Here is a 12,204-nt window from a genome sequence, read left to right as displayed (position 1 = left end):
CAACGAACAGTACTACGGTGCCGATCTAAGAGTCCAAAGTTCCAGAGCTGGAATAACCAGGTCGCAGACTGCCGTGAACACTCCACTGTCATTATTCCGTTAAATATGCACACTACTCATTCCAATCACTGCCTCAGAGCAGGGATTGAATAGCTCGAATACTATGATGAACCAGTGTGTTACGTAACAGATATATCAGAAAATGTATGAAGCAGAGGAATGGCATGCTAAAGAAGGAAGTTATCTTATTCCCCAGCTAATTTCCGCCAATATACAGGAAGGCTGTTACAGTCGTTACGACCAGGCGAGTTGACCGTGTGGTTAGGGGCGCGCAGCTGTGAGCTTGCATCCGGGAGATAGTGGATTAGAACCCCACTGCCGGCAACCCTGAAGATGGTATTCCGTGGTTTCCCATTTTCACACCAGTCACACCAGGCTGTACCGTAAAGCCTAGGCCGCTTCCTTCACACCACTATTCATTTCCTATCCCATCGTCGCCATAAGACCTACCTGTGTCGGTGCGACGTCAAGCAAATTAAAAAAAACCTCGGTACGCTGCAGTAATCCTATCTATCGGGAATGAGAGGAAACAGAAGACAAAGAGCACATCACAACAAACAATGGTCAATGTAATGTTATTGTTGATAAAGTTTATGAGCTTTCTATATTGCAGGCCTTCACATTAGTTTTCTTTCGACTCTGTGACATTAGGGTGTCTTATAAAATTATTTATATCGTAGACTGTAGTTCCTTATTCTAAGACTTTACATACCGATTTTCACTAAATTCTGTTTACCCATTTTCTCGTGTCTCGGCGCTGATATGGACTTAGTAACAAAAATCCAAATTCATGAATATATCTGATTATATGCTGTACGGTAACAATGTATAAGACATAAGTGAACGGAAATTTACTAACTTCTTACATAACTACTACTAACTTACGACATAACTAAAGTTATGTTAGTTATGTAGTATTTATCGATACGACCACTAATAACATAAATAACTTATTTGAGAATTACATTTCAGGCCTTCCCCTAAACTACCATTTCACTCAACGTGAATAAAATAATTTGTAGCCTAGATTGCAATGGTTTATCACCCGGCATTACATTCCGATTTTCATTAAATTCTCTTCAGCCATTTTCTACAGACAGACAGACAGACAGACAGACAGACAGACAGACAGACAGACAGACAGACAGACAGACAGACAGACAGACAGACAGACAGACAGACAGACAGACAGACAGACAGACAGACAGACAGACAGACAGACAGACAGACAGACAGACAGACAGAAATTACGGAAATGTAAAAAATGCATTTTCTTGTTACTGTGGACATGATCGATACAGAAATACAATTCTTTTCAAATTCTGAGCAATGAACAGACAAAACTCTTATTTTATATATATTGCACCATTCCCGCGTCCAGGTGGGGATACACGAGTTCCAGACTAGCTCTTAATAATAATTCCATCTGCCAACTATTGCTGGGTTGTGAGTTCCGCGTGAGAAAGACCACCGATGGCCTACGGTAAATCCCAACCTACGTAGATGAACGTCTTCAACACGCTATCAGTCGGATACCGTACTTGTATGATACCGGAATCTATCGTAAAAATCAGATTATCATGGCTTGTCAAGAATTCCGTACATGTCATCATCATAATCGCAATCAGAATTAGTCATTATAAGCTTATATCTAGTACTTATTCTAAGTAGACATTGAAAGAATTTAATGTTTTCACTACTCAGCTTTTATTAATAAATTGGTCTAAGTATGTTTGAAATAAACGTAGATTATCTTGAGAAATTATAAATATAATGTGACTGGCCTCATACGCAATCAGCATCTCTAAATGATGTAATTATGTTGCATTGGAGAAAACAGGTTTAGGGAAACCTCTAACATAGAAAAGAAATGAAATCAGGCCTCATTTAACTATGTCCTAATCCTGGCCTGTCGAAGAATTGTATCGTAATTAAGTAGTATCCAAGAAAATTAAATGAAAAGAAAATAAGCAAATCATATAATCAAGTAAAATCATTCAACATAATTGTAATAATTGGATGCATCCAAATGATTTAAGTAAAACAAGCTATACTCCCTACTATATACAATGTTCAAATTGAGTTTCAATTGAAAATGTGAAAACGCAAAGAAGGTGGCCAATAATTAATCAATTAATTAATTAATTAATTAATTAATTAAGATCTGGAATCTTTCCATATTAAGCTAGGTTGCTTCTCAAAATTACCAAAATCCTATCGTCTGAACCTAAATTCACATGCAATTAAAGAAATGCATATCACTCGGCTGAATACTTCACATCAATGTCCACGCACAGTAGAAAAATCGTGTGAGAAAATTAATGTCTGTCCATTTGGGATTTTCTCTAGTTGAGGTTTCAAATTTTTGTATGTTTCATATTTCATTTCAACTGAACTCCATATAAGCAAATCTAAGTCCACTTTAAGTCGTAAGCAATCTCAAATTAATTTCATTATAAGGTTTATGTGACTAAATCATTCAATTATTATTTTAATTCATGGTTGAAATTCAATTAAAGTGCGTATATGACTTAATATAGCATCACCAAGTGTATCTAATTAACCTTCCAACGAATAATACCATAGGTGGAAAAATTGACACATAGGAAGACTCTATCTTCATCTAAAATCCACATATGGAAGACTAAGTTATCAGTGATGTGTTAAACTGCTCTCATAAAATCATAAGTTAAATTGCCGTATGTGAGAATACATGAAAACAGTCATAGGTATGTCAGTGAAGGCCTAAATATTGACGTAGGTGGCCTCTCGGCTCTTCTGATGATCCTACTTACTCAATTAATTCTATACTGATGGCATTGAGATCGTATCCTAATCTGTATTATATATATATATTAGGGAATAAAATAGCAATTGAAAACAGTATGTTTCAATACCTATACCTTAGCATGTGCAACCTACACATACTACCATCTCTCGAAGAATACTATGACCAACTTCCTAAATAACAATAACTATCACCATCAAAATATACTATCAACTCATATGCTTATTACATTCACCATTTAACATTTCAATTATCGCGTAGCATTCATAATCAAAGCACTCGTTTTATCAAAATGCGCAACATATGTGCCATAACCTACACATATATAAATCATTATCATTACTGTCATAGTATCAAAGAACAGCACATCGTAACCTTAAAACTGTGCCACTATATTTTATTGTAAACATTCCCTAAATACGATCTTTACGCATGTTAATTTGTTAAAGCCATCACGCATATAAATATTAGCTTCCTCTTAATACTCTAACACTTCACTGACAACGAATTAAGAAAAATATCAATCACTTCTCCACTACCATATTGACAAACTTACGAACGGCATTCACTGGTATTTTACACCTATGTTTGGGATTTATGGTAACTTCAGATGAATACCTATTTCCTTGTAAGTACACTCGTATATTAACTACGCACACACAATGTCATAATGCACATTATATATTAACCAAAAGAATAAAAGTTTCTACTTACGACACGACTCAAATGGGGACTTAACTTTGCTTATTGGGTAGTGATTTCCATCTCGCTGTTAATCGTCATGGGATGGTAAGCCTCGCTCCATGGTTCGGCTTAGGTAATCGGGTCCATCTCGTCCTCACAGCTGATTACCGCCCTCCTGGGTCATCAATCTCGTGAAGCGTCACCATAGTCGGAGTAGTCTCTGCCTCAGCTTCTTAGAACATCATAGTGGTCTTCATTGCGTCAAGGACAGAATAACACAAGGCATTAGTTGACTTATACATGCAGTAATCTGCTTAGTAGTGCTAATGCGAAAAGTATATATGTAATTTGGTCCGTCTAATTTGCTTATAACAGCTCTAAATATCGTCTTATTTCAACTGCCTTGCTCGCCGAAACGGTGTGAATTTTACGTGCTTTTAGAATTGCACTCTATTTTCCGTTTAATTCAGCTCTCTTGACGTTGTGCAGTATCGGGCAAATACAATGTTCCGAGCCCAACCGTGACGTAGTACAGATCCCACTTGACGTTTCCTAACAGCTGGTCTATAATCTCACATATATGTGTCAACCACAGCTGATGTTAAGCGGGTTATCGTAGATTTGATCTTTTCTCCAATAATTGATTAAAGAGTCTGATAAGTACTGGTTTCTTTACTCGACTCCGTCCTTTCTTCGATGCAGTGCTGAACTGAGATTTGTTCTAATCGAAGATTTTTTTTTTGAATAATCGGTTTAAATAATCCGCTCTCGTCATTCTTTCGCACCGCCTTCTAAAAGTGGTTCTTTCCGTGATTGCCGGTTGAATTTATTGTCTCTTCGGCTCGTACCGCTGCTAATTGCTTTATTTTAATTCTTTAATGGCTGGAGCGCCATTTTTGTTCCTAATACTGCAACTATAGAACGGTTAAATGGCACAATATAGATATAAAGAATGTATTGTACCAAATGGCTGGGTATTGTAAACCGATACATCCCCATTGTGTATGGATTGCACCAGTTGATTTCAGAAATTATTCACCTGGTTTATTTCGTAGGTGGTTTGCTGAGTTAAATTTAATGTTTTCATTGAACGTACTGTTATCGGATAATGCTGCAACCAGAGAACACTTATTAAATTATTTTTAAACATATGGTTGTCCTACTCGTCCGCGTATAAAATAATGAAGCACGCATGCTGTCTTAATAGCCTGCACAGCATTATTTCTGTTGGTATAAACTCGTCGTTAAAATAGACGAAATTTTGACATTAGTATTCTAAAACTGCCTTCCACACTTTTTCTACCCCTTGAAAGTCGAAAATTGAATATTCTTCTGGCATCATTTAATATTTTTAGAAAGGGCCGTATTATATTATGCTGGAGAGCGAATGCCACAAAGTAGAACGGAAAAGGATTGTCATTTGCGTCACCTGGCAAGTGAGTTACTTCTGGTATTTTCAATTTCTTATCCTGCAATAAATTTTTATTTGCGAAACAGAACACCGTCACTATTCCGTCCATAATCTCCAATATTGATTGCGGTGAACATTCCATCTGCGTCATAAAAAGCCATTAGAACTATTGAAAAGAACTCTGAATTTATCTGTGGACCACGTAATGAAGTTAGGTGAATTCTGTAACTCATAATAAGGTTTTTATATTTGCTTCCAACTTTCCTCCGTAGGTTGTGGCATATATAGCTGTTGTAAGTGGAACCACATAGCAGCAAAAGTCGAATGAAAAATGTAACTGATAGTTGATTTACCTCTATAAAACTGCAAGGAAACTTCCTAAAAACTGCTTCCATTAACTAGAGATCTGAAACATTAACAATTTCGTGTCTGTGTTGTCAATAATATTCACCCTACCATAAAAATAAGAGCTATGAAAATAATACATTAATTGAATTGAGGGTTTTAAATCGCAAAGACTTGTGTAATACATTCGTTTTCATTTCAATAAACAACATTTAAAAAAAATCCTATTAATGTCTAATTTTAAAAATATTATTTCACAAAACGTCTGTCGAGAGAGATTGAAGGATATCAGAAAACATATGTGCGATCGCTGAAACCACCAAAGTCTGGGGATAGCCGGAATTAGAAGTAAAGTTATTATTTGGCTTAGTATTTAGCTTTTCTGCAACCATATTTGAAAGAGGGAGGTAACTCCGGCAAACTTCAGACGGGAAATACTCCAGTAGACGAGTCCAATACTAATAAAAATTACGAAAGTGAGACATTTGTTGAAGAGAAAATGCCTGATGAAGCTCCTTCCGCGGAATAAATAAGAAGAAGCACTCGTGAAAGCTCAAGTCAAACGCATAACCACAGAGACAATAGGTGGCCAATCCAAGAAATTAATATTATTCGACTACGTATATCTTCTTCTTCTTGCTTCCGAATTTGGCCAACTGTGGACCGCGTGAAACTTATTGCTCTCTGTCCAGCCTTCTTCTTTTCTCTTCCCAGAACTTATTCATTCATTCACTCCTTACTTTTCTCTGCTCCTCAGATATTACAAATTTGGGCCTGTTCTTCCGCTGCTCTTCATGGAATTTGTGGTCATCTACTCGAGTTATGAACTTCTTTCTGTTGAGGATTAATTCTGATGTTATTTTAATTTCTTCTGCGTCATTCTTAACCTCCTCCACCCATTTCATTGTCCTCCTCAATCCAATTATATATTTAGATATCCTTTTAGTCAGGCGGTTGTCATTAATTCTGATGAGATGTCCGTAAAATTTCAGTCTTCGTTTTCGCATTGTGTCCGTGATCTTTTAGGAATACTTGTAGAGATCCTCATTTCTCCTTCTCCTCCACGTACCATCCGTCGTTTTCTGAGGTCCAAGAATTTTCCTCAGAATTTTTCTTTCCTTCTTCTTTATTTAATATAAGGCATTCTGAACCGTAAAGCCCCTCTGGTTTTACAACAGCATTGTAGTGTTTAATTTTGGCTTTGTAGGATATTGCCCGTTTATTGTACCTATTCTGTGTCAGTCTGTAGGCCAATTCTAATTTTCTAGCTCTTTCCTTGTTTGCCTCCTTGTCTAGCCCATTGGGTATATCTTCATTGCTTTGGTTGAACCGTTTCCTGGTTTGATCCCGGCTTACGTATCAAATTTTTGTACCACAGTCAAAAATCTTGGCAGTATATGTCATTGATATTGACATGTTAATACTGCCTGGTGGCACACTCAGTACAGTATTACTAGTACCCCCGAAATTTTGGAAGATCGGAATTATCTCCCTTTCTAACTTCATAGATAAAGGTAACAGTAAAAAATATGTTTAATATATGAATTTTTAAGTAATTATTAATACTTTAACAGTTCGTTTTAAATAACTGACGAATACTGATGTTATTTAATGAATAGTTATCTTAAGCAGCTCGAGGATTGAAACTTCAAATGGTCTGCTAGGATGTGGAAGACACTTAAATATCGTTCAGTCCAGGCATATGGCTACGGAGTAGACGCCTATATGGTTAGAATAGATCAGACAATAGGAGTGGTCTGTCCCGCACTACGCATCCGAATAAGGAATTACATAAACTTGAGGGGTACGGTCTTTCAAATTCCCAGCTATTTCTGCAACTCACGTCACATAAAATCGTGGTTAGAGCAATCCAGAAAGGGGAAAACAATATTGCAACCTCTCCGGTTTCCAATTACTGCATAGAAATACGCTCCCAAAAACCAATCTTGAGAGACTCCTACTTCACCAAGAAGAAAATAATCTGCGATATCATAAAGCTAGCAATATCGTTTGTTTATTGTAAGTTTAATATTTTTATATTTTCCTCTGTGTATCTTTCTGCCACAAATTTCCTATGAAAATTTTAAAATTGCTTTTTCCTTCTGTCTTGTACAAATAGTAATAAGATAAATTACTCTGTAACTAGATGAGATGAAATATTTAATGTAAAACGTATTGCTGCATGCGTGTCGCGAGTCCTTTCACTAGAAGGGAAATTTAATTAACGTCCTACCAATGTGACTTCCTCTCGACGAGGTATTGCCAGAGAATATGGGATTGATGAATGACAAGTGCTGCAATTTGTTTATGGGAACGAGATGCTTCCAGGATGTGAATTGCGATTTAGTGAATTTTGAATTGCTTTGATCCAATGCGGTCTCTCCGCCGAATTGATCGTAATAACAGGATTATTGCAGGAATGAATTCTCATATATTTTTGCGATATAAATTAAAGTCTGAAGATAACCAAAAGTACCATTTTTCTTTGCCTAAGGTCGTCCAAGGCATATCTTGGAGACCATGGGCTCAATTTTTTTCTGTGCAATGCGCTGATTTACAGGTTGTAGTAGAAATAAGGTACGTCCGGCTAATAGGTGGTAGAAAAGACTGCTCCAAACCTATGTGACTATATTGATAGCAGATTATCACAAGCAATGAAAAGTATTTATATTGACCATTAGGCTGCAGGACGAAATGATGGCAGAACGACTTCTTAGTTCATGGTTCTTACATTATATAGACACGGCTGTATTATTACACCTTCGTTGTTGATATTTCATATAGAGCATCTACTGAAATGTATGAATTGGCAATGAGAGATTCAGTTGGTGGAAATTTACCGAGTAAATGCCGACGGCTTGCTCTTAATGGAAGACTGTGCAAACATCCATCAATGTGATGTATTAGAATTACAAAGTGAGTACGATACGAAAATTACCATTTCCAAGACCAAAATGATGTCATTACAGAAGAATCATAAGCGGATCGTATGTCATGGTGCGAACACAAAATCTGAAACAGGTAGATCATTTCAAGTATTTAGGATTTGCGTTATCCAAGGAAGGTGGTATAGTAACTGAGAGTGAATCAAGTTGCATCAAAGCTAATGCAGTGCGATCGTAAGTTTGATCAACAGTGAGAAAGGAAACAGCTCCCGCACGAAACCAGTCTGTGTTCAGATCAATTTTTTGTACGAGAGTGAACGTTTTGTGGACTCAGGATACCTTATTAATGTTAGTACTAACAGACGTGAGAGTTGGGAGAATAATCACAGGTACAAACAGGTAGGAACAATGGCAGGAAGGTACACGCAATGAGAAGATGAAGGCTAAGTTAGGAATGAACACGATGGATGAAGCGGTGCGCTTATACCGGATTCAGTGGGGAAGAGGGGTCATCTGAGACATATGGAAGACGATATGTTACCTAGGAGAATATAGGTTTGGTCATGGTGGGTAAGAGAAGTAAGGAGACCATGACGGTGATGTATAGACTGAGTTTCTAATGATTTAAAGTCAAGAGGTATAGAACTAAACGAGATCAGAGAGCCAGTTACAAATAGGGGATTGCAGCGGCGGGTGGTAAACTCACAGAAGTTTGCAGATTGAACATCTCGTTGGACAGCTGTCTCACTTGAGATGTAGTATTTAGAGAAGCAGTTACAGGACATGCGAGCCGAACATGTCCAAAAACAGGTAAACCCATGAGATGTAACAGGAGAAACACCTCCAGAACTGGTGAGATGAACATTCCCTAGGACAGCTAACACCACGGGGTGAATTGGGAGAAGCAGCTAGAGAAATTAGAGCAGCTCACCCTTCGAATGTAACAGCAGAAACACCTACAGAACTGGTGAGATGAACATGTCCTCAGCCAGCTCACCCCATAGGGTGTAATGGTAGATGCAGCTTTAGAACTGGCGAGCTGAACATGTCCTCACCCAGATCACCCCATAGGGTGTAATGGTAGATGCAGCTACAGAACTGGCGAGCCGAACATGTCCTCAGCTAGCTCACCCCATAGGGTGTAATGGTAGATCCACCTATAGAACTGGCGAGCTGAACATGTCCTCAGCCAGCCCACCCCATAGGGTGTAATGGTGGATGCAGCTACAGAACTAGTGAGCTGAACATATCCTCAGCCAGCTCACCCCATAAGGTGTAATGGTAGATGCAGCTACAGAACTAGTGAGCTGAAAATGTCCTCAGCCAGCTCACCCCATAGGGTGCAATGGTGGATGCAGCTGCTGAACTAGTTAGCTGAACATGTCCTCAGCCAGCTCACCCCATAGGGTGTAATGGTGGATGCAGCTGCAGAACTAGTGAGCTGAACATGTCTTCAGCCAGCTCACCCCATAGGGTGTAATGGTGGATCCAGCTACAGAACTAGTGAGCTGAACATATCCTCAGCCAGCTCACCCCATAAGGTGTAATGGTAGATGCAGATACAGAACTAGTGAGCTGAACATGTCCTCAGCCAGCTCACCCCATAGGGTGTAATGGTGGATGCAGCTGCAGAACTAGTTACCTGAACATGTCCTGAGCCAGCTCACCCCATAGGGTGTAATGGTGGATGCAGCTACAGAACTGGCGAGCTGAACATGTCCTCAGCCAGCTCACCCCATAGGGTGTAATGGTAGATGCAGCTGCAGAGCTAGTGAGCTGAACATGTCCCCGCACAGCTCACCCCATAGGGTGTAATGGTGGATGCAGCTGCAGAACTAGTTAGCTGAACATGTCCTCAGCCAGCTCACCCCATAGGGTGTAATGGTAGATGCAGCTGCAGAACTAGTGAGCTGAGCATGTCCCCGTACAGCTCACCGCATAGGGTGTAATGGTGGATGCAGCTGCAGAACTAGTGAGCTGAACATGTCCCCGTACAGCTCACCCCATAGGGTGTAATGGTAGATGCAGCTATAGAAGTTGTGAGTTGAACATGTCCCCGTACAGCTCACCCCATAGGATGTAATGGTAGATGCAGCTATAGAAGTTGTGAGTTGAACATGTCCCCGTACAGCACACCCCATAGGATGTAATGGTAGATGCAGCTGCAGAACTAGTGAGCTGAACATGTCCCCGTACAGCTCACCCCATAGGGTGTAATGGTGGATGCAGCTGCGGAACTAGTGAGCTGAACATGTCCCCGTACAGCTCACCCCATAGGGTGTAATGGTGGATGCAGCTGCAGAACTAGTTAGCTGAACATGTCCTCAGCCAGCTCACCCCATAGGGTGTAATGGTAGATGCAGCTGCAGAACTAGTGAGCTGAACATGTCCTCAGCCAGCTAACCCCATAGGGTGTAATGGTGGATGCAGCTGCAGAACTGGCGAGCTGAACATGTCCTCAGCCAGCTCACCCCGTAAGGTGTAATGGTAGATGCAGCTGCAAAACTAGTGAGCTGAACATGTCCCCGTACAGCTCACCCCATAGGGTGTAATGGTGGATGCAGCTGCAGAAGTAGTGAGCTGAAAATGTCCTCAGCCAGCTCACCCCATAAGGTGTAATGGTAGATGCAGCTATAGAACTGGCGACTTGAACATGTCCTCAACCAGCTCATCCCATAGGGTGTAATGGTGGATGCAGCTACAGAACTGGCGAGCTGAACATGTCCCCGTAAAGCTCACCCCATAGGGTGTAATGGTAGATGCAGCTACAGAACAAGGGAGATGAACATATCCTCAGACAGCTCACCCCATAGGGTGTAATGTTAGATCCACCTATAGAACTGGCGAGCTGAACATGTCCTCAGCCAGCCCACCCCATAGGGTGTAATGGTGGATGCAGCTACAGAACTAGTGAGCTGAACATATCCTCAGCCAGCTCACCCCATAAGGTGTAATGGTAGATGCAGCTGCAGAACTAGTGAGCTGAACATGTCCTCAGCCAGCTAACCCCATAGGGTGCAATGGTGGATGCAGCTGCTGAACTAGTTAGCTGAACATGTCCTCAGCCAGCTCAACCCATAGGGTGTAATGGTGGATGCAGCTGCAGAACTAGTGAGCTGAACATGTCTTCAACCAGCTCACCCCATAGGGTGTAATGGTGGATCCAGCTACAGAACTAGTGAGCTGAACATATCCTCAGCCAGCTCACCCCATAAGGTGTAATGGTAGATGCAGATACAGAACTAGTGAGCTGAACATGTCCTCAGCCAGCTCACGCCATAGGGTGTAATGGTGGATGCAGCTGCAGAACTAGTTACCTGAACATGTCCTCAGCCAGCTCACCCCATAGGGTGTAATGGTGGATGCAGCTACAGAACTGGCGAGCTGAACATGTCCTCAGCCAGCTCACCCCATAGGGTGTAATGGTAGATGCAGCTGCAGAGCTAGTGAGCTGAACATGTCCCCGCACAGCTCACCCCATAGGGTGTAATGGTGGATGCAGCTGCAGAACTAGTTAGCTGAACATGTCCTCAGCCAGCTCACCCCATAGGGTGTAATGGTAGATGCAGCTGCAGAACCAGTGAGCTGAGCATGTCCCCGTACAGCTCACCCCATAGGGTGTAATGGTGGATGCAGCTGCAGAACTAGTGAGCTGAACATGTCCCCGTACAGCTCACCCCATAGGGTGTAATGGTAGATGCAGCTATAGAAGTTGTGAGTTGAACATGTCCCCGTACTGCTCACCCCATAGGATGTAATGGTAGATGCAGCTATAGAAGTTGTGAGTTGAAGATGTCCCCGTACAGCACACCCCATAGGATGTAATGGTAGATGCAGCTGCAGAACTAGTGAGCTGAACATGTCCCCGTACAGCTCACCCCATAGGGTGTAATGGTGGATGCAGCTGCGGAACTAGTGAGCTGAACATGTCCCCGTACAGCTCACCCCATAGGGTGAAATGGTGGATGCAGCTGCAGAACTAGTTAGCTGAACATGTCTTCAGCCAGCTCACCCGATAGGGTGTAATGGTA

This window comes from Anabrus simplex, chromosome 1 (genome assembly GCF_040414725.1).
Source record: "Anabrus simplex isolate iqAnaSimp1 chromosome 1, ASM4041472v1, whole genome shotgun sequence".
Taxonomy (NCBI): Eukaryota; Metazoa; Arthropoda; class Insecta; order Orthoptera; family Tettigoniidae; genus Anabrus; species Anabrus simplex.
This window is presented reverse-complemented; position numbering follows the sequence as displayed.